We start from the raw sequence: 24,638 nt of genomic DNA, 5'->3' as shown, positions 1-24,638 counted from the left end.
CTCCAGCTTAATAACCGCGGTCCTATAAAGATTGGGTAATAGCCAGGTACCCAGTAGTTAATAGCACCACAACCCGCACCCTCGGGATGCGAGAACACTGTTATAAGTAAAGTGGACATTGTAACCATCCGACCTTTGTTTCAGTCTGCTCTAACGCTATTGGGTACCTGACACTTCTGTCGCGAGTCGAGGTGGTGCAGCCTAGTGGTAAAGCGTTCGCTTGTCATGCCGAAGACCCGGGTTCGATTCGCCACGAGTACTATGTATGAAGCCCCTATGTTCTGTCCCCCGCTGTTATATTGCATGAATATTGCTAAAAGCAATAGTAACTCTTGTGCGAAATCCCCACGGGGACACAGTTTTAATGTTTAATACTGTACTGGAGCTCACAGAGCATGTTGATGACACCATTGCATGTAGTGGCTGAACTCGTTTGAATAATGACACTGTGTGGAGCTACTTCAACAGTTGTCCTTCAGCATGGTTGGGTGTGTCTTTGGTGCTGCGTATCGGTTCGTGGTATCCCGACCCTCTTGACTTCAATGGAGAATTAGCCAATATTTAATCATTAATGTGAAAAGCTGTTTACCCAGAGGCAGTCATTTTGGTGTAAGGCAGAGCGATTCTGCATCCATGCTGTGGACGATGTTTCGCGGACACGGCTCACTACCAGACTGCCAGCCGCTCACCGCAGGCCTAATACCAGGGAAATATTGCCTTCTTACACATGTATGTATAAACCAGGCACAACACATGCCTTCGTGCGGTGGGTCAGCACTCCGGTTAGTCGTCTGTATTGATGGACGAGAGGTGGCTGAAACGTTCTGAGTGAGTGAGTGAGTTGGGTTTAACGCCGTTTTTAACAGCATTCAAGTTACTCCACAGCGTGTCTGTTAAATGTGGAAGGAAAACCCAAAGTGATGCAGGTCTGAGACTTTTACCACTTCGATGAATCCCACGAGCACGGGTATGGTGCTGACAAACCTAGTAACATAATCGGGGTGAACCGGGATTCGAACCCAAAATCAAAGCTTTCTGGCGTGCCTAAGGGACGCAACTCTGCACAGAGAATCGCGGCGCCTTAGACGACTGGGCCACCCGTGCTCCCCGAAACGTTCTTAGCATACCCTTAACCTTTTTTGTCGTGTTACGTAAACTACTTCCCATGCTCACAGGCAGCAATTAAGCCAAAAACACAACCAGGCAGCATGTTCCTGAAGATATCAAAGTGACATGGTATTCTCTTGTTGATGAAAATGGATAACATTAGCCACCGTCGTCAGATAAGACTAACTGTATCAGAGTTCGATGATGTCATTTCTTTTGTCACTGTTAAGAGGTGGGCAGGAGTTTCAAGAGTTGAGGGGGGGGGGGGGGGGGGCTCGAAGATGATCCAAGATCAGGAAGACCTTCCAATGCCACCACAAAAGGAAAAGAGGATACAATACATGCCTTATGATGGATGCTCGGCGGCTCACCACACGACACATAGCCAGAGTAGGCATCTTTCACGAGAGAGTTGAGAACATTCTGGGGAATGAGCTGGGCATGACAAAGGTTCAAGCAGGCCAGGGTTCCATGGCTTCTGATTTCTGTTCAGGACGCTCCAGGTTCATCATCTCTCGTGAGAAGTTTGAAGCAGAACAAGCAGATTTTGTTAAAGGGTGTGTCTTGAGTCCATCTCTATCAGCCAGAGACTAAACAACAGTCAAAGCAGTGGTGATATCGAACGCCTCCTCCTCCGATGAAGACATGCAAAGTATGCTGCCAAGGTGATGGCACCGGTTTTCGGGGATTCCAAAAAAATCCTACATGCGGACTAATTTCAGACCAAAAATGACCAATATTATGTTAATATGCTTTAGCAACTGCGTGAGAATATCAAAGATAAACGTTGTGGAAAACGTATATTTTTCAACCAGGACAATGAACCGATGCCCAAGACTGCTTTCGCCATGGCTGCAATGCATGACAGTGGCCTTGAACTGCTTTAGCACCGTCAGATTTCCAGCCCTTCCCAAACTCGAAGAAAGAACTGTCTAACAAGCATTAAGCAAATGAGGATGACGTCATTTCTGTTGTGAAGGACTTGACACAACCGGAAGGAAGCTTTCTACACCATTGGGATCCAAGCACTCCAGCATCGCTAGATGAACATTGTGGAACATCGGAGAGGAGTGAGTGAGTGAGTGAGTGAGTGAGTGAGTGAGTGAGTGAGTGAGTGGGTGGGTGGGTGGGTGGGCGGGTGGGTGGGTGAGTGAGTGAGTGAGTTTGGCTTAAACAGTATTCCAGTTATATCACGGAGCGTCAGCTTAATGTTAGAGGAAAGCCCAAAGTGATGCAAATCTCAAACGTTTACCTATTTGGTGAAACCCACGGGCACGTGTATGGTGGTGACAAACCCAGAAACATAATCAGGGCCCACGATTCGGACCCACGATCATAGGTTTCTGGAGTGCCAAGGGACGCAACTATGCATAGCGAACTGAGGCGCTTTATACGGCTTTGCCACCCGTGCCCCCTCCAGTGCCATTGGTTACCCTTATTTTGATATTTACCTACATTGGGTCGTTGTTTACCAGCATGTTGATATTTACCTAGATGGGGCCGTGGTTTACCAGCATGTTGATTATTACCTAGATGGGACCGTGGTTTACCGGCATGTTGATATTTACCTAGATGGGGCCGTGGTTTACCAGCATGTTGATAATTACCTACATGGGGCCGTGGTTTACCAGCATGTTGATAATTACCTAGATGGGGCCGTGGTCTACCAGCATGTTGATATTTACCTAGATGGGGCCGTGGTCTACCAGCATGTTGATATTTACCTAGATGGGACCGTGGTCTACCAGCATGTTGATATTTGCCTAGATGGGGCCGTGGTTTACCAGCAAGTTGATAATTACCTAGATGGGACCGTGGTCTACCGGCAGGTTGATATTTACCTATATGGGACCGTGGTCTAACAGCATGTCGATATTTACCTTGATGGGACCGTGGTTTACCGGCATGTTGATGTTTACTTTGATGGGACCGTGGTCTACCAGCATGTTGATATTTACCTAGATTGGGCCGTGGTTTACCAGCATGTTGATATTTACCTAGATGGGACCGTGGTCTACCAGCATGTTGATATTTACCTAGATGGGACCGTGGTCTACCAGCATGTTGATATTTACCTAGATGGGGCCGTGGTCTACCAGCATGTTGATATTTACCTAGATGGGACCGTGGTCTACCAGCATGTTGATATTTACCTAGATGGAACCGTAGTTTACCTATTTGTTATTATTTACCTAGATGGGACCGTGGTTTACCAGCATGTTGATATTTACCTAGATGGGACCGTAGTTTACCTATTTGTTAATATATACCTAGATGGGACCGTGGTTTACCAGCATGTTGATATTTACCTAGATGGGACTGTAGTTTACCTATTTGTTAATATTTACCTTGATGGGACCGTAGTTTACAAGCATGTTGATATTTACCTTGATGGGACCGTGGTCTACCAGCATGTTGATATTTACCTAGATGGAACCGTAGTTTACCAATTTGTTAATATTTACCTTGATGGGACTGCGGTTTACCTATTTGTCAATATTTACCTTGATGGGACTGCGGTTTACCTATTTGTCAATATTTACCTAGATGGGACTGTGGTATACCTTTTTGTCAATATTTACCAAGATAGGACCTCGGTTTACCTGCGTGTTGATATTTACGTAGGTGCTGCCGTGGTTTACCTACTTGTTGATGTTTACCTAAATAGGGAAGTGGTTTACAAGCATGTTAATATTTAAGTAAGTGGTGCCGTGATTTACTTACATGTTGATATTTACCCAATAAGGACAGTTGTTTACTAGCATGTTCATATTTTGATAAGTTGGATCGTGGTTTACCAGCATGTTGATGTTTATCTTCATTGCGGCATGGTTTACCTGGGTGTTGATATTTACCGAGGTGGTCACACGGCATACCTTCATGCCTATAAATAGACGCATTGGTCTTCCTGCATTTGTATAGACACACATATTAATATCATGTGAAATCAATGTAGTACGTTTACTAACTCCATCTTCTAGAAGCAAAGGAGTTAACTGACTTTAAAAGTACAGTTTCCACCCTTGTCGAACTAGGCCGGAATGTCTGGGCTCCATCTTAGCACCACCAGTGGCTATTACGAGTTATGTCCCTTCTTTGTCCCCGCTACTGACCAATCAGACATCTCTCATATCACTTGCATTGCTTCAAACAATATGGTGGCACCCAGTCAAGACGATCTCCCAAAGTGCATGAAATCACTTGAACACCTATATTAAACACATGAAAAGATTGGGAAAATATCTGTCTGCTCAGTTAACGGTACACATGCTCTGTAATTCCTGCAATCGAACGAATTCGGACCATATTTATGAACCGGATGTCGATTTCGTAACGGAATCTTGATTGGACTTTGCATAGACCCGTTGGTCCAACCAAAATATAACTCCTTAATTTCAGCGTAGTTCGATAAGCTTGGAAACTGGACTTTTAAAGTCAATTAACTCTCTTGCCTCGGGAAAATGACTAACTCAGTAACTTAATGACGACAGCAGCGATGAATTAAGAGATAAAATGAGTGAATTGCTGAATTTGCAAACCAACTTTTCATTATTATTGACTACTACGTACATTCAACACAGGTTGAGCGTGGCAATATTGCCATAGCATCTTAATCCCGTATTGTATTAAGCAGGGGATAATCCGTTACGTCACATCCACCATAAAGCCAGTCTAACCAACCAATGTCTACTTGATAGTCATCGAGCGTCAAATGCCCATTGCTCAATAAACTGGGTCCCGTATTTCCCGTGTCAGCAATATGACAGCTGAGATAGAGAACCGTCGTAATAGCAATTAACTAGTTGACAAGAAGACGTAACAATGGCGTTATTGCATAAACACGGGTTAGAGAGTACAGGGAAGTGACTCTGTTGCCCAATCTAACAGATTTTTGGGACTGAACTATGTCTGAACCGCCGGTATAGACAGGAGTGAGACTGTTTATCACATAACACACTGGTAAGCCCATGTATATACCTTATATCACACATTTGGTATGGTCTGTAGCTCAACACCAATGACATCTGACGCTAATGAACGCTAAGAACCCGAAAGTAAGCCGTGTCATTGTAGATTTATGTGTGTAATGTTTGTGGCATTGATCGATTGGTTCTGGATTTGTTTATACGGTAATTTCAAACCCCGAAGTGTCTGAATGATGTTCCTATTCCGAGATTCAGTTTCGAATGTATTTCCGTTTATGTTTCACACTTGCAGGTTGAGTGACGGAGAGTGACGGGGAAGAACGGAAAGTGACGGAGACGTCCACACCATGTTGCCGAGGTGTGGTGTTATCTCATTTTTTAATACATGTTGTTACAAGTCGGGGAACTGATAACCTTCTCCTCCCCAAACGCGCAGGTCACAGTGACCTCCTGTCAGCGCGTGCCGTGAAAACATCCGGGCACCCGTGCCTGAAACAGGCGTTATCAAAAGTTTTAACCTAAACAAGACCTAATGAATAAGGCTTTACAGGAATGCGCCAACACAAAATGTGATGTTTGCGATGTGGGAAACCTTTTGCGGTAGGGTGGTACCGCCAACAATATCGCAGTTATACTGGAAAAACCCACAGCCTAAGTCTCTTCGGAATTTTGGAAATGATGTGTCCAATTTTTGTAATGTACATGATTTGTTTATTGTTTATCGGCACAATCAGCTCTATGACTGCGGCCTGTAAATAACCTAGTGGCGGGAATATTGCTGCATAAAACAACATTCACACATTGTATACGCCAATGCAAAGTGAAGTGATGCACTCAACTCATTCACACTTCTAGCAATACTCATATCATCACGGGTCCATGCTACGCCATATACACCAAACATAACCTCCTCAGGTTAATAAGGGACCGCTCTTAATGTATGGCTGAGGGTTTTGGTGAAGATGTGTTTAGTGTGTGTAGGGGGGTTGGGGAGTGGGGGGTGGTCAGTGGAGACAGGGGTCAGGGGAGGTGGGGGATGGTTTTTGTGTGTGTGTGTGGATAGGGGTCAGAGGAAGTGGTGGGGGGTGTCAGAAATGTTAAATTGACAACTCCCATACATCTGTATTGTAAAGTGGTGAGTTTTGTACAGTATCTCTATATCCCACATTTACTTCAGTGTCGTAGTTGGTTGGTTGTTACATCAGCATCCTCACCATCGGAATTGTCAGATTCATCACAGACAGATGATTCTGTTTCATCAGAATCGTGACAGTCAGATGGTTCTTTTTCACCAGAAACCCGTAAAGATCCGGGGTAGAATAGGTTTTCAGCAACCCATGCTTGCCGTAAAAGGCGACTATGCTTGTCGTAAGAGGCGACTAACGGGATCGGGTTGTCAGGCTCGCTGACTTGGTTGATGCATGTCAGATGGTTCTGTTTCATCAGTCATCACAGTCAGATGGTTCTTTTTCATCAGTCTTCACAGTCAGATGGTTGTGTCTCACCAGTCATCACAATCAGATGGTTCTGTTTCATCAGAATCATAACAGTCAGATGTTTCCTTTTCATCAGAGTCATCACAGTCAGATGATTCTGTTTCATCAGCCATCACAGTCAGATGTTCTGTTTCATCAGCCATCACAGTCAGATGTTCTGTTTCATCAGCCATCACAGTCAGATGTTCTGTTTCACCAGAATCATCAGTCTTTAAAGTAATCTCCCCCTGAAGTGTTGAAATATAATAATTGATGGCCTGAATATTTGTCCAAGCTAGACACTAAACGTTTTCTAGTTTTTAGTTGTTCATCCTACTGCGATTCCCCCTCCTCACCTGCTTCATCTGGTCTGGATATTGTCGATGGTCCACATATTTCTATACAATGTACATTTGGAAATTGTTTAATAGCAGCTTCATTTGTGCAATCCTCGCGATGCTGCACAAAGCTGGTAGTGATCGACTGTACGATTTTCCTTTGAGTGCCAAACAAATCCTTGTAATGTCCGTTATAGTTAAGGACAGGGTAGTATTGTTTGTTTGTTTGTTAACAGCCGCTCTTAGCAATAGTCCAGCTATATGACGGCGGACTCGATTATCTACCGACCTCCATCATATCCTGGGATTCTTCCGAGTGCGGCGTTAAACAAACGCACACAACTTATCATCGCAAGTGGTGATTAAATGATCGCGTTGTCAGATTGTCCCATGTGTTATTAGTAAAAGAATAAGCCGAGTTGACCCGAATATAGCCAAAACACGCATAAAATACTAATGATTACCCATTTAGCCCAGCAAAGAGCACTCTGTCATTGGTTGAGTGATCGGTGGCTAATTAAAAGATGTAACCTAAAATAGTGCAGGATTGCGGTGCTAATCTCCGCGCCAGGCGGGAGAGCAGTAATGTTTGATTGATAGAACCAGACCGGGCGTTGTTTTATCAGCGTATAGCTTTGTCTTCCTTGCCTTAAGGGCATGTCTCAAACACTACATTAACTTTTACATATATAGATGGATATAGATCATAGGGACATGTTTGATGGCACGTTGGAGTTGCTCTGGGGAGGGTTGATAGGTTCGTCCATACCAGTAGCGACACCGACCAAACACCTCTTTGTCTTGGGGCTTGGTCGGAGCCGTCCACAGATTGATGCGCTGGTCGCTGTTTCCTCCAAGAGGTCATGTTTACACAAACAGCACTATTCCTGCTCCTGTCGTTCTACATTGAAGAACACTATTCCCAGAACAACTTTCTGCATCAACGAACTGACCTATCATCAACAGGAGCCTTCAAAGATGATAACTATTCCCACAAAGAACATTATGACAACCAAGAACAATTATCATGATCACGACAACGACAACCGACTCTACCATAGAATAGCTCTATTCATATGGAATACTATTTTCCAGCACAAAACCCATCCCCAGCAAGCACGTCATTAAATAATAACAACTGTAGAGATTAACGACGCCCATCGCATAATAAACACTATATATTTCAATACATTTCTTCAAACCTAAATAACTAGAACATCCCGCAAAGGACTGTCTCCGCTACAGGAACAAATATTGCAATAGCAATACTATGTAGGCTGACTGGCCATGTCTTGCAGGGAGAATGCACTAATGTAGACCCCGCAATCCAGTAGGAAAGTTTATTTCATTTAAAGCATTTGAAATGGTCCCTGTTTCTTTCATTCTAAGAATATACCTTTTCCCGATCTCAGATAAAGGAGATTATTATCCGGATTGCGTAAGATGTTACTTTCTATGAGTGTACCGTGAGTGACCCACATTGATACACATGTGTCCCCCCCCCCCCCCCCCCCACCCCCCACCCCCCCACCCCACCCCACTCCCCCACCACCACCACCCGAACACACACATAATATACCCCAAGAAAAAACAAAACAATATTGAATAAGAGAAATGACAAGAAAGCAACACACGCAAACACCTCCTAAAAGCAAAACAAATACAAGAGGATACAAGCCACCACGCAGTTCTGATATCTTAGCATCACTGGGATACAATTGGACTGCGGATCAATTTAACATCAATCTTCGATCCATTGTTTCCACTTTCATTATACAGCATGCAGCGAAGTGTTGCAGTAGATCAAGCCATGGAACTAGAACGAAGGGGGAAACAATATAGAGGTAACTTGGTAACTCTATGGCAAGTACGATTACTTATAGCCCTTGGCAAAAAATGCGATAAATTAAAGGGTATCCAAACACAGATCCGGGCTAAGAATAGAGCCCCACTTATGTCGCAGCGCTCGGAGAACCATGAACCAGTCTAAATGGTGTAGCGCAGCTCTTGACACCAGGTAGGATGGAGATAGAGTTTGGAGAATTCAATATGCGCAAAACTGTGTGTCGATGAATGAGGTTTGAATGTTCGGCATTTGGTATGACAGTCTGTATCGGGATATGCATGAAATAAACTGCCGGGGAAAAGAAAGTTCTAGTTCGGCAAGGACTGGACTTTTAAAGTCAGTTAACTCCCTTGCCTCGGGAAGATGGAAATGGTTATTTGATGGTGATGCATTTGATACGGGTATCATATGCGATATTACATGCATCACATCAACGAGTATCTCACAACAGGTGACGGTGCACATGACGTCTTAAGGAACATAGGGGTTGCAATTTCAAAGGACAAATAATGAGTAAAATGTGATTTTCTAAGTGTATACTTTCTTTGGCACGGTATTTTAACAAGTATTTAGAATAATAAGAGTAAATCTGATTTGAGAAGTGAGTTTTACATCAATATTTCACAGTTTCCGTGAGCACAATCTGAGCAGTTAACCTCGAAAAATATTTTTTCAATACATACAAGGAAAAGGAGTTATTTCAAACTTCATTGTTTTTATGTCTTATCCAAGGAAATATAAACCAACAACTTCCCAATGTACAATATCGGTCAAAGAAACACAAGTCAGGATGTATATAATTTGGTGCGCTCCAGGTGACGATTCCGAACAGTGAAAGTATTCGGCCAACAGTGCTCCGTCGGACACATGCATGTTTTCGTCCTCCGTGTATCGTTGTTTGTTGGTGTAGCTGGAGGTATTTGTTGCTGTGGGGTGTCCAGATAATAACCATCACAACACGCATCATAGGTGAAGCTCACTGCCTCTGCATAGCGAGGATGTCTGGATCATTATTAGTGACGTGTTTACATCCACACCGACCCTCGCGCACATTCAGGTGTAAATAGGCTAATTAACACGTGTTGTTGTTTTGTGTTTTATTATTGTTATTGTTCTTTCTCTGTCCACGCTGGTGTTATTTGAGTCACGAAAGTTACCTATCGTGTTTCATTGTTTAGTGCGATATAGCTGTAGATTTAGACTAACATCTAGTCTTTGAAATGAACATATTTTACATGAAAAACAGTTGTTAAATTATCTAAACAAACTATAATACAAACGATCCCAGAGACTCTATTTAATTACAGCCTGAAACTACGGAAATCTATATATATCCACTATTTTAGACTTGCATGGACTTTATTTTATATATTTGTTTCAGCGTCTGTATTACAGTGTGCTGTAGACTGTGTAGACCTAAATTATGTTGTACTCAATATATACTACTCAAAAGAAGTTAAAGAAAACCCGATTTTTTCATAGGACCATAGATAATCTGCCATACCAAAAACCGAGTGTTCTTTAACTTCCTTTGATAGTATATATATTATTACTTATGATCCTAAACTTAATGATACAGTCTAGAGTCGCAAGTGGCACAGGTGCGAGGGACGGGCAATTGGTCTGCAGCGCCGAAAAAGCCGTGCAGAGTATCGCCCTGTCGCCGTGCAAGGATCTTGCCTCGAATCCCAGACTCACCCCAATGAAGATCCATCGTCTCAAAATTACAAACCTCTACCCTGCATCGGGCCTTCCGTCGTGATGTAATTGAAATACTGATCAATCGGCGTTAGACCCAATTCACACAATCATTCGTATAGTACTATCCTTCACTTTATTTAGCTTCACGTGATCTGTAATTTTACTTCTGTACCCTGTAATTGGTCTTTGCCAATGTTTTGCAGATCCACCAACAACCACGTGTCTGTCTTTTGTTACCTAGTTTACAATTTCCCGGCCCGCTACACCCGGGCCCTTACACCCGTGACTATCCGGGGTAGAATTAGTTTTCAGTAACCCCGACCCGTGAAGATCCGGGTATAGAATATGTCTTCAACAATCGATGCTTGCCGTAAAAGGCGACCATGCTTGTCGTAAGAGGCAACTAACGGGATTGGGTGGTCAGGCTTGCTTACTTGGTTGACGCACGTCATCGTATTCCAGTTGCGTATAGATCGATGCTCATGCTGTCAATCACTAGATTGTTTGGTCCAGACTCGATTATTTACAGACTGCCGTCATATAGCTCAAATATTGCTGAGCGCGGCGTTAAACAACTAACAAACAAACAGTAACCCATGATTGTAAGAGGCGACTAACGGGATCGGGTGGTCAGGCTCGTTGACTTAGTTGATGCATGTCATCTTATCCCAGTTGCGCAGATTGATGTTCATGACGCCAATCACTGGATTGTCTGGTCCAGACTCGATTACTTACAGACCACCGTCATGTAGTTGAAATATTGCGGCGTTAAACAACACACAAACAAACAATGTTTCATTAGAGGCACCACAGTCAGATGATTCTGTTTCATCAGTCATCACAGTCAGATGGTTCTGTTTCATCAGTCATCACAGTCAGATGGTTCTGTTTCCTCAGTCATCACAGTCATCAGGGACCCGTGAACATCCGGGGTAGAATAGGTCTTCAACAACCCATGTTTGCCGTAAAAGGCGACTATGCTTGTCGTAAGAGGCAACTAACGGGATCCGGTTGTCATGCTCGCTGACTTGGTTGATGCATGGCATCGTATCCCTATTGCTTGGATCGATGCTCATGATGTCCGTCACCGGATTGTCCAGTCAAGACTCGATTTGTTACAGACCGCCGTCATATAGCTGGAAAATTGCTTAGTGCGGCGTTAAACAACAAACAAACGAACAAACTAACAAACAAACAAACACACCCAAGGTAACGAGTAATGGCCAGAATGATGCTGACTAGACACACACACACACACACACACACACACACACACACACACACACACACACACACACACACCCCCTCCCTTCCCCACCCGCCTGTACGCATTTGTGAATGGTAAATTCTCAATCTGAGGTATTTATCCCAGTAAGATATTCTACATTTTTTCGGAGAAGTATTCCGTTGATAACGAACCCGGTGTATATTTTTAGAAACGTAGATATATTGGCATCCGTCGGGAATCCGCCCTCTCCTTCCTATCGGTATACGCTGCTCCTTCATCTTGCTCCTTTGATGCCCGGCTGCATCTTCAAGCAGCATCTCCCAATAACACCCATCGCTTTAGATCGCCAGGCTCTCCTGACCCTAGATCTTCCTGGTCTTAACCGGCCATTGTCAGAGCAAAAATAAACACTTTGTTCCGCAATGTTCCCGCCGTGATTTGTTGGTGTTTGTAATGGTATCACGTCGACTGCCTGTGCGCGGTCTTACTAACATGGTATGCACGTGTTGGGAGATGACGTCACAAGGATAACAGCATCTGATCACGTGACCGCCACGCCCTGTAACTATTTGCAATGAATATTTGCGTGGCTTGCATTCACACTATCTTGCCTATTAGATGAAAGAGGGGTGTATTCATTCATTTATAGTCAGTGCAGGAAAGATGATGTTAAAGAGACAATTAATATCCCCAAAAGCACTGTAGGCCATAAACATTTTCACATAACCTGAAAACCTGTTTGAAAAAGAGCTTGTGTATGAAGCTGTGAGTTAGAATATTGGATATGTTTAATATATGACCATGTGCATGGACGGTGGTGTGTGTGTGTTGGGGGGGGGGGGGGGGGGGGGGGCAAAGTAAAGTAAAGTAAAGTGGTGAGTTTTGTACAGTATCCCTACATCCCACATTTTCTTCCGTGTCGTAGTTGGTTGGTTGTCACATCAGCATCCTCATCATCGGTATTGTCAGATTCATCACAGACAGATGATTCTGTTTCATCAGAATCATCACAGTCAGATTGTTCTTTTTCACCAGAGACCCGTGAAGATCCGGGGTAGAATAGGTCTTCAGCAACCCATGCTTGCCGTAAAAGGCGACTCTGCTTGTCGTAAGAAGCGACTAACGGGATCGGGTGGTCAGGCTCAATGACTTTGTTGATGCATGTCATCGATCCCAATTGCGTGGATCGATGCTCATGATGTCAATTACTGAATTGTCTCGTCCAGACTCGGTTATTTACAGACCGCCGTCATATAGCTGGAATATTGCTGAGTGCGACGTAAAACAACAAACCAACCAACCAACCAAACTATAAAAAAAGACAAATGGGAATACTAAAGTGATCACAAAATGAAAACAAATTGCCAGAGTAGTTCCCTAGTTCGGTAAAATGTGGAGTAGATAATCTCAAACGTCAGTCACATGAAAGGCACTCCGTGGGGATTGAGGTTGTGTTTGGCTTGTTATCGACTCTTCTTATGGTTGGTTGTTTAACGCCGCACTCAGCAATATTCCAGCTATCTGCCGAGCGCCAGACAGGGTAACAATAAGTACCATCTTTTAACGTCTTTTGGCATGACGCGGCCGGGGATCGAACCCCGGACCTTCCGCTCTCCGGGCGGACGCTCTACCTCTAGACCACGGAGGCGGTTTTATAAGATGGTACTTGTTGTTATCCTGTCTGGCGCTCGGCGTTAAGGGGCTAAAACAAGTACTGGTCGGCTCGGAGTCAGTATAGTGTGTCTAAGTGGGACATTGTATCTCAGTGAGCGAGCACTATAAATCGGCATCAGTTCGGACTAGTACAAGCAGCCACATACACACGCGTGCATGCACGTCGCTATATAAGTGCAATAATCTTGGAAGCGACGTTAACCCCCATTTTACCACACCCACTGGTGGGTTTAGTAGGTGGGCGCACGTGGTGTCTTTTCTTTTCACGTTGATTGCTTGTGTTCGAAAACCTACGAGAAGTAAGGTTGTGTAACCACCTCCGTGTTCATCTTCCCGAGGCAAGAGAGTTAACTGACTATAAAGTCCATTTTCCACCCTTGCCGAACTAGGCTGGTATTATGGAGTTACATTTTGGCTGGACTAACGAGTTTATGAATAGTCCAATCAAAATCGCGCACCGAAATCGAAATCCGGTTCGTTAACTGTCGTTCAGATTTCGGTCGATTGCAGGGTTTGCAAAGCATGTGCACCGCAAACTCGTTGTCAGCAAATATTTTCAAAACAATTTCATGTTTTTAATCAAGGTGCTCACGTGATTTGATGCATTTTGCAATGTAAGACACGTTTTATCACAATATAGATATTGATTATCGATCAGATCGTCCTGGCCGGGCGCCACCATTTTGTGTGAAGCAAACGCAAGTGATACGAGAGGTGGAATCTGATTGGTCCATAGGAGAGGCTTAGACGGGACATAGCTGGTAATAGCCACTGGTGGCGCTACGATCGAGCCCAGTAATTCCAGCCTACTTCGGCAAGGGTGGAAACTGGAATTTTAAAGTCAGTTAACTCTCTTGCCTCGGGAAGATGCTCCGTGTTATGGTTAAAGTCACTCTCATAAAGACGTTACACATCACACCCTGTCTTTGCCTGTTATTCACAGTTTATCATCATACGTAAAAATGTTTGGAGCGCATACTTTTTTACAGGCAAAATAGCTGGCGTAGTATGGTGCTTTGTTCCCCATCGGTCTCTGGAACCACTACCTGACAATTGGACCAAAAACAAACAACAACTTAGAAGGATTCCATTCCCGACTCAACAAATCCTTGCCTTATCATCACCCGAATCTCATCAGATTTATTGACATTGATCATCAGCTCCATTGAGCCAGATTGATTTCGGTGCTTCCCCACCCGAGAAAGCGAGTCTATGGAAAACGAGCACAGCCTTGAAAGACTGAAAGTTCAACTGCAGAGACAAGAGAAAACTCCTTTGCAGAACCTGGGTGCCGTGAGCTACTATGCTAAACGTTGCTGACTTTCTTATGTCTTCGTTGTATAGGGAGAGTATATGACAACTTAAATGCGGAGATGTCTGACTTGACTTCGTTAAATTATATGAATGAATGTTATGTCATCATGTTTGTAAGAAGGTGATAAAGTGCACAACAAGACAACAAGACATCAAGTAGTTCTTATGGCTGTAAAAAGCGGACCAGTCTATTACCCCCCAAAAAGTAATAAAAACCTACCACCCTGACCACTAGACCATAGTTTTTGTTGTTTTGAGCTGTAGTTCTTATGGGATGTAGTTCTGTTGACAGAACACAGATGGCGCAAGAGTCAACCATGGCGGAAATGTCACGTGTGACGTCCAACTAAGGAAACTGCAATGAAGTACAATTCATCACTATCTGCAAGCGTGTGACTTCCGGTACGTCCGCCATTGTTGCCCTCTGCCCTCACTGCAGTCTGGCAGCAGATAAAATTCGGAGAATGTCGGCTTTTGTTGTGAACATAGCATGTGAAAATTATACAATGAGATCTGTAAAAAGTTGTTGACATCACAATTTCCGGATCCGATCACGAAGTCGGCTGATGTGCTGGCGTCGCGGGCGGTTCTACTTCGTGGATATTGTGAGCGAACAATATTTAGCTATATGACACCATGGCGGGCTTAGTGTAGGATAAGGGGCTAAACAAGTGATTGACTGCATGAGCAGCGTTTACGCCGCTGTGCCACTATGGCACACAGTCAGCAAGGTCACACATTGAAATGGAGTGTAAAGTGGCGTTCAAGGTTATTGCTCTTATATAGCGACGTGTGTAAACGTGTGTGTGTGTGTGTGCGCGTGTGTGTGTGTGTGTGTGGCTGCTCGTACTGGTCCGGACGAAACCCCCGCCTTCCGCTCTCCGGGCAGACACTCTATCCCTTAGACAGCGGAGACAGTCTCTCATACATTGTACCCATCCGATCTCATTATTGGCTAGACCCGTGAAGATCCGGGGAAGAATAGGTCTTCGGCAACCCATGCTTGCCGAAAAGGCGACTATTCTTGTCGTAAGAGGCGACTAACGGGATCGGGTGGTCAGTCTCGCGGACTTGGTTGATGCATGTCATCGTATCCCAATTGCGTGGATCGATGCTCATGATATGAGTCACTGGATTGTCTGGTCCAGACTCGATTATTTACAGACCACCGTCATATAGCTGTAATATTGCCGAGTGCGGCGTTAAACACCAAACAAACAAACATTATTGGCTAATAACGACATGCCATGGAATCCACATAATACTTTCATATATAGGCGCTCGTGTACTCGTTGATATTACAAGTACCTATTACCTGATCGATTAGAATAGTCTATTCACATCACTTATTGCACAGATGATATAACATTGATTAAGCTATCGTGCAACAATAAATGTACTGATCAACAATCTTTCTACGTTTATATATACATTGCTGTATAACAAAGCGCGTTTTGATCATAACATGTTATGCTCACTGTTAGCTAAATGTTCATATTTACTGGCTCTGTTTTCTTGCTTTGGTGTTATATACAGGTCATTATGACTTAGCACGAGCTGGAAAACACGAGTTGAAGCGATTCTCCATGTCTTCACCCGTCAAAACACATCTGGGACTCGTGCTGCACGTGCACAAAAATACAACTAGGTCACGTGCTTTTTTGCAGTGCCACGGCAGGTTAAGTGAGAAATAATGATACTATTTTAAGTGGTTTTCAAAGGAGGGCATTTTTATTTTTATTTTTTACTCCAACGTTATTTTATAAATCTATAGAAATATGCCAGAAAGCCGAACTTGTGCTTTCTACCGTGATACAATCTGTTTTCCTTTGGGATAGGGAGACACGGGTGGCCTTGACGCTAAGGCAGTAAGTGCAGGGTTGCGTCCCTTAGGAGTGTCGGAAACCTATGGTCCTGAGTTCGAAAATCAGATTCGACCTTATTATGTTTCCAGGTTTGTCAAGCACCATACGCGCACGTGGGTTGTAAAAACGTATAATACCTGCATCATTTCGGGCTTTCCTCCCACAACAAGCTAACGGCCGTGATATATTCATATTGGAATACTGTTCAAAGCGGCGTTATTCCCAACTCTCTCACTCATAAGAAACTAGATGTCTCAAAAATGGTGAACGGTCGGTTCAATTTGGTGGAAGCAAATATAAAACGTCAACGCCAGAGAATAACCAGTCTCGATTATCCAATGCAACAGATTCCATTGTGCGTAAAAGGCAACATAGTGATGAAAATTGTATGAATGGATCACTGAAAATCAGTGGTGACACCAGGTGTTCGCGAAATGGAAAAGCACGCCCTGCCCTTCCGGTAGCAACCGCCACTCGCACAATTTACATTAAAAAATATGTGTTTGTTGCCTGACAGACGCATGATAGAAGTATAACGCTGCCCGATATAGTATTAATTTCAGACAAATTGTATGGATGACAAAAACGAAGACAGAATAATTTCCATTTCTTGAACTTCTGTTTTTGTCAGTTTCCGCGGCTCCTGGTGAACATGTGGCGTCGATCCGGGCATAGATGTAATGCACATCAGCTATTCTGCAGCCTCTTATATTGACGCAGTCGTCGCATGGGAAGGAAGGATGTTAGCGCTCGTAGGTATTTATCTTGGCTGCTAGAAGCATCAGCAAAAAGACAGGTTGTGTTTCGCTCACGGGTCTGTAGTCCTGCACCTTCGCGTCCCCACCGATAATGGAACAGCAGTGTCATGTGGCCCGCAGATGTACATAGAAGTATTTTCACAGGCAACATGGAAGAAATATGTTTGGTGAATGAAACTGCAGAATGCGTCCGCAACAAAACTTGATATTTTCTTGTTTTATTGATGTATATGTAGAGGAAGAGATGCAAAATTTTAAAAATGAGTTAAATCTCCAGATATTATTTACAAAGGTCATTTTTTGTTCTCTTCTCTTTTGCGAAAGTTAAAGCTGGTTTATTAAAACCAAATTGTTAAAAAGGTTAAATGTGACCATTGACGTAATGTAAACAACTTTAATTCAACTCCGTTTTTTTAGTGAGGACACCCCCTATCGCTATAAATGCAATTAGGAAGAGATCGAGGTTATGTTAACTTAGGCTCGAACGTGTACATAATTGACAGGAAATTCACAGAGCACCTTCTATTCCACTCCACGCTATATAAAGGTCTATCGAAACGTCAGTGTTAGCACAGGATCGGCTTTACAACTGAAATTTCCCTCTCTCCATTTCAACGCTGACTTAATGAAATCACGATAGGCACAAAACAAACAGTTTGTCGGTTTTTACTTACGATGTCTACCGATGTACAGGAAATGGCTTGAGACAATATTTACCCCCCTGCATGTGTGCTGTCTGCTACGCTGTCCGCAATATACCCCGAGGTAGATCCATCATCAAGCACTCGACACCCTGAACTATTGTTCCCCCCTGTGCTAGACAGAGACCTCCCTCCCACATATGTGACGAGACCTACAGCCCTGTTCACTCCACATCCATTCAAACCTTCGCACTCCTTCCCTTTTTTACTCTAGACTGTTGTTTGTTTGCCTGCTAAATGGGACCTCCACATCTACAAACACCTCCTTCCTCCACCGAAGTGATCTTATGTGTCACCCGATCTTAGAAACACATTGTAACGCACCCGCTGTAGAGCGGTGGTGAATGTGTAGAGCCTGAAGCAATTTGTTGTGCTTCACACTTTCTTGTGGTGGTAAAAGCATTTGTCAATGAACTAGATTCATTCAGATTGTTGACGCATCATTCCCTGTATCACGTGCTGTGTTGTCATAAACACAACTTCAATATGGCGTTGGGAGAATAGATGTTTGTTGTGTTTCTGAGGAAAAATAGGTAATGTTTATCTATGTATCTATTTTTCGGTACCAAAACGGTATTTTTTGTCAAGATGCTAGACAGACAATGTGAAGAGTGTAACATACATCGCGCAACGCCAGATAATAACCAGTCTCGATTATCAACCAAAACAGGTTCTGTTGGACGTAATAGGCAAAATAGTGGTGCAAGATCCAGGAAACCAGTATCAGAAAATATCAGGCCAAAAGTGTAGGGATATTGGATAATTGGTCGGACCTCGATTATCCAGTGTAATATATCTCCATTCTATTCCGTTAAATACCCCGACTCCATTAGCTACACTGCTCATGTTTCGGGAGTGACGTCACCATCTCCGTCTCTGTAATGACAGAGTCTAATTTGATTTGACAGCTACTTTTAGCGATCAAAACGAAGCTATCCTGTATTTCGGAGAATAAATATGCACCTAGACTTGCACAAGTCTCTAATGCAATGATTATCAGTTAAAATCAATTTTTACATGAAATCTAGATCTAAAATGAAACATCGCCACAGTCGAGGTTGCGAAATGTTTTAAACAGTGAGTGAGTGAGTTTACGCCACTCTTAGCTATATTCCAACTATGAGGGAACACAAGAAAATGATATTCACACGCTGTACCAAGGTAGAAAATCGACGCGGGTCTAGTGTATGAACGCTGGTGTATGATTATTATTAGTGTATGATTTGTTTGTTTGTTCGTTGTTTAACGCCGCACTCGGCAATATTCAAGCTATATGACGGCGGTACCTAATTAATCGAGTCTGGGCCAAACAATCCAGTGATTGACATCATGAGCATCGATCTACGCAACTGGGATATGATGACATGCATCAACCAAGGCAGCCAGCCTGACTGCCCGATCCGATCTTATGACAAGCATGGACTGTAGAAGACCAATTCTACCCCGGATCTTCACGGGTCGGCAGTGCATGAAAGGAAACTCGGCTAATTTGAAGAATACGTCATTCTTTTGAAATCGCAAGTACACCCGTGTGTCAAGTATGAGTAACAAGTAAAACCTCACTTGCATTGATTGAAGACCATCCAGGAGCCTGTCTGGCTGGTAACACGAGACGGATGTCGACAAATATTGATATGCATATTGGGCAATAAAGTAGATATATAAACATGCACCGAGCTACCTCCACCCAACAGGCTTCAATATAAACGCTGGGCATCTCCATCTTGCTAATAGAAGATAATAGAGGCCCTCGCTGTGTGTGGGGCTGCAGGAGCCATGTTTATGACTAAGGCGGTGTGAATAAGGTGGGACGGAGCATAGCGTCCTGGGGGGAGAGCTGATCTAGAGAAACACAATAGATGTATATCCAACCATAGGTCTACCGCCTCGTATCAAAGTAAATCGTGACAGGCTGGTGTTGACTCACCAGCTACCCGGGAGAATTGAGTACACTTTGACATACCCGCTTATTATATCGAAAGGTGTTTTATGATCATACATTCACAGAGGTGGTTTGCTTTCTGTACCGGGGATGACTGTGAAGTGGATTCAGCAAAGAGGAGATGTAAACAGGCAGATTTGACAAAATAATTGCAACACCTACAAAAGATAACACATCCAGGGGCTGATTATATTTTAAGATTTGATACATGTTTGATTTGATTTTGTGGGATGTGAGAAATTCAATTTATGCTTTATAATCGTAAGCTCCTTGAAGGTGTTAAATCAACACTTTGCACATCCTATACCTGCAGGGACATGCTTACATATATAGGTAATGTACTTCGTCAACTGTCATTACTACATTCATCTCGGACGTTCGTCAAACTTGCCCATATTTTAAAGGATCGACTATCTTTTATTTGTGTGCGTGTGTGTGTGTGTGAGGAGGGGGGGGGGGGGGGGGGGACGACCATCTTTTTGCTGGATGCAATATAGGCCTTAAAAAGGCAGCCATCGAACTAAACCCAAAGGCTGGAAGACCTACAATAACACGTGATCTACATACGTCACAATTGAATTTTCTTTCTGCATCTACAGTGTCATGTTGATAGGCCTAGAATGTTGTAGACCGTATCAAACAACTTTTAAGCAAAAGTAGTTTTACGCTCTTTGACACCTTGATATATTATTGCAGACACAATGATTTTTGGGATGCCTGCTTGTACTAGTCCGGACGAATGCCGATTTTATCGCCATGCATGCTGCAGTTTCCCGACTCAGACACAGTATACGGACTCCGAGCCAACCAGTCCTTGTGGGGAATCAAACCCGGGCCTTCGGCGTGACGAGCGAACACTTTAACCACGAGGCTTACACACCGCCCCTAACTCATTAATGCCGAGCGCCAGGCAGGGCATCTTTCAACGTCTGTTTGTATGCCGCAGCCAGGAATCGAATCGCGCGTCGTTCGCTCTCCGGGCATACACTCTATCCACTAGGCCACAGAGGCGGTCACACCAGCAAGAAGCAAAGAGGGACATATATAGAAATGTGTGAATGTATGAATGAATTTGAACACAGCATTATGTCATCGATATGACGTATATGAGGATTGGGGGTGTTTTGAGCAACCGACGTGGTGCCCATCAAAGCATGGCCGTCATCGAATATGGCATGTCGCTATGGGCGGCTTGTTAGTGGACTCAACACACATACTTTTTATGGAAAAAACACGAACCTGTCAATTAGAAGGGAAATAGACGAATTAAGTGTTCCAGGAATAGACCCTCACCTCTATGGCATGTACTTTACATGGATGACGTTAATGGCGAGATGCTGATCCTGGTTGACAGACCCGGTGATCTCCTAGTGTCAGACTGGGCATGTCGCTACATACTTTGTCACATCCCTTGGAAGGTAGAGCCTGTCTATTATTGCCATACACGACAGTCACCTAAAGCTATGTCCGGAAAACACCACCAATTATTTTCTCGTTATGGGTATATGCTAAAACACTATCTTTTTTTTCAAAGGGCCACTCGACCTTCTTTTGTGCGCTGGGTTTAACGCCGCTACTGTTATATCACGGCGTGTTAGCTTAATGTGGGAGGTAAGCCCGAAGTGATGCAGGTCTCAGATGAAACCTACGAGCACGCGTATGGTGCTGACAAACCTAGAAACATAATCGGGGCGAACCGGGATTCGATCCAACGATCAGTTTTCTAGCGTGCTCAAGGGACGTAATTCTGCACAGCGAACGCTCGATCTTTACATACATACCTATGATAAAGTATTGTCTGTAGTTAGGGTAGGGTACCTTTTATAATGCAGACAGTCAAGAGCGGATCCAGCATTTTTGAAAGGAAGGGGTCCAAAATATCAAAATCCTCTCTCAGTCTATTTTACTGCCTACAACCTAGGCCTGACCCCGCTATGGATCCGCCTATGGGCCTTCGGGCACCCAAGACTTCAAACTTTGGCACCACGTGTCTACTCAGTGTTTCCGTGTCAGCCATGTTGCCGAAACAGACGCCAAGGACTTCATTCTTTGGCATCACGTGTCTCGTCAGCCATGTTTCTGAAACACACACCAAGGACTTCACTCTTTGACACCACGTGTCTAGTGAGGATTTCCGTGTCAGCCATGTTGCTGAAACACACACCAAGGACTTCACTCTTTGACACCACGTGTCTAGTGAGGATTTCCGTGTCTGCCATGTTGCTGAAACAGACACCAAGGACTTCCCTCTTTGGCACCACGTGTCTAGTGAGGATTTCCGTGTCAGCCATGTTGCCAATACAGATCGAGTCAGTCAAGGACATCAGCCTCTAACAGGTACCACTGCTCTTGTTAGCCATGTTGATTATGCAGACAGTCAGTCACACAAGGACTTCTTGTAATCTTTGTTGCTACTATTCTACTGATCACCATGTCAACTGAGTCTTTTATCAGGGCAGATAACCAAGGACTTCAATATGAAGTTATCCACCTTACGGTTGGACAAGATAAGGACTTCAGTTCCTGGCATTAAATCATCACCTTGCCAGCCATATTGCTTTCATAGACAGAAAATCAACGACTCCAATCGTTATAACTACATGTATGTGACTTTTCAGGGGTCACTTTGTCAACTAAAGCTTTATTCCAGACAGATGATCAAGAACATAAACATGAATTTCCATCTTTTTTGAAAAGAATATTCCACTCAAAGCCTTTAATCAAACCTATATACGTCTTTGCTTTAATGATTCTGGATACTGCTTGATACTGACCAGTGGTCACAGGGTTTTGCCCAATGCTGTTGTTTTGTTAATTATGGCCAGTGGCCAGTGAGTGACCCATGACTCGGCCAGTGTAAATACAGGTAGACAATACAGCACCAGGTCTGTCTGTGTGACATGCAAACATGGACCACAGACAGCTGAACATGGCCTCGCTGATTTAAAGCCTGAAGTTATGGATTAACATGTTTGTAGAAGGAGTAATTGTGTTAAGCTGTTGGGGGAAAATAGATACTGGAATGTGCTGGTAATTGATACCCACTTTCATCAAAGAAAGGCCACAATCAACCAACACATTCCCATTTATCATTTGTGGGAAAGGGTGAGAGGACAAATTCTTGATGGTGTTCACATCGGTTTTTAATCAGTCTAATTTGAACTGGGATGTTTTCTTAATTTGGAGGCTGAAAGAACTCATCTGAATGGGTATGCTGACATATGTGTGTAATTTTACTAAAAGTCGTCTGCAGGTTCATTTAAACTCTTGCAAGATGTCTTGATGACAAGAAATTGAAATACCATTTTGTGTGTATTTGTTTTATAAGTGGGAGAGCTCCTTTAAGTTGACCTGCATCCATCAGGTGATATACTACACTTTTACCTACAGTATGTAAAATCACACATTCGATCACATTATTGTGTCTTTTTTATTAGCAGTGGTTAAAGGGTTCCATTCCCCACATGGGTACAATGTGTGAATCCCAATGGCATAAAACTATACTTGCTCACTAACTTTTTTAATGTTTTTATTTGTTTTTGGGGTGTGTATTGTGTTGGCTGGTGTTTGTTTGTTTTGTTTTGTTTTTATTTGTATTTTTTTGGATGGTGCTGGTCATGCAGTCATGGATGATCAAGCCAAATAAGGCACAACAATTTGTTGTGCAGAGTTGCATCCAGCATCTGATGATCCCTCATTATAACTGCCTTCATTATGATTCTTATTGTCAGCACCGTACCCTGCTAGTGTCAGCACCGTACCCTGCAAGTGTCAGCACCGTACCCTGCTAGTGTCAGCACCGTACCCTGCTATTGTCAGCACCGTACACTGCTAGTGTCAGCACCGTACCCTGCTATTGTCAGCACCGTACACTGCTAGTGTCAGCACCGTACCCTGCTATTGTCAGCACGATACACTGTTACTGTCAGCACCGTACACTGCTAGTGTCAGCACCGTACCCTGCTATTGTCAGCACCGTACACTGCTAGTGTCAGCACCGTACCCTGCTATTGTCAGCACCGTACACTGCTAGTGTCAGCACCGTACCCTGCTATTGTCAGCACCGTACACTGCTATTGTCAGCAGCGTACCCCGCTAGTGTCAGCACTGTACCCTGCTATTGTGAGCACTGTACCCTGCTATTGTCAGCACCGTACCCTGCTAGTGTCAGCACCGTACCCTGCTATTGTCAGCACCATACCCTGCTATTGTCAGCACCGTACCCTGCTAATGTCAGCACCGTACCCTGCTATTGTCAGCACTGTACCGTGCTATTGTCAGCACCATACCCTGCTATTGTCAGCACCGTACCCTGCTATTGTCAGCACCGTACACTGCTAGTGTCAGCACCGTACCCTGCTATTGTCAGCACAATACACTGCTACTGTCAGCACCGTACCCTGCTATTGTCAGCACCGTACCCTGCTATTGTGAGCACGATACCCTGCTACTGTCAGCACCATACCCTGCTATTGTCAGCACTGTACACTGCTATTGTCAGCACCATACCCTGTTATTGTCAGCAGCGTACCCTGCTATTGTCAGCAGCGTACCCTGCTAGTGTCAGCACCGTACCCTGTTATTGTCAGCACCGTACCCTGCTAGTGTCAGCACCGTACCCTGCTATTGTCAGCACCATACCCTGCTATTGTCAGCACCGTACACTGCTAATGTCAGCACCGTACCCTGCTATTGTCAGCACTGTACCCTGCTATAGTCAGCACCGTACACTGCTATTGTCAGCACCGTACCCTGCTATTGTC

This window comes from Haliotis rufescens, unplaced genomic scaffold (assembly GCF_023055435.1).
Source record: "Haliotis rufescens isolate VD_foot unplaced genomic scaffold, xgHalRufe1.0.p SCAF_3, whole genome shotgun sequence".
Taxonomy (NCBI): domain Eukaryota; kingdom Metazoa; phylum Mollusca; class Gastropoda; order Lepetellida; family Haliotidae; genus Haliotis; species Haliotis rufescens.
The sequence above is the reverse complement of the archived record's forward strand: the minus strand, read 5'-3'. Positions refer to the sequence as shown.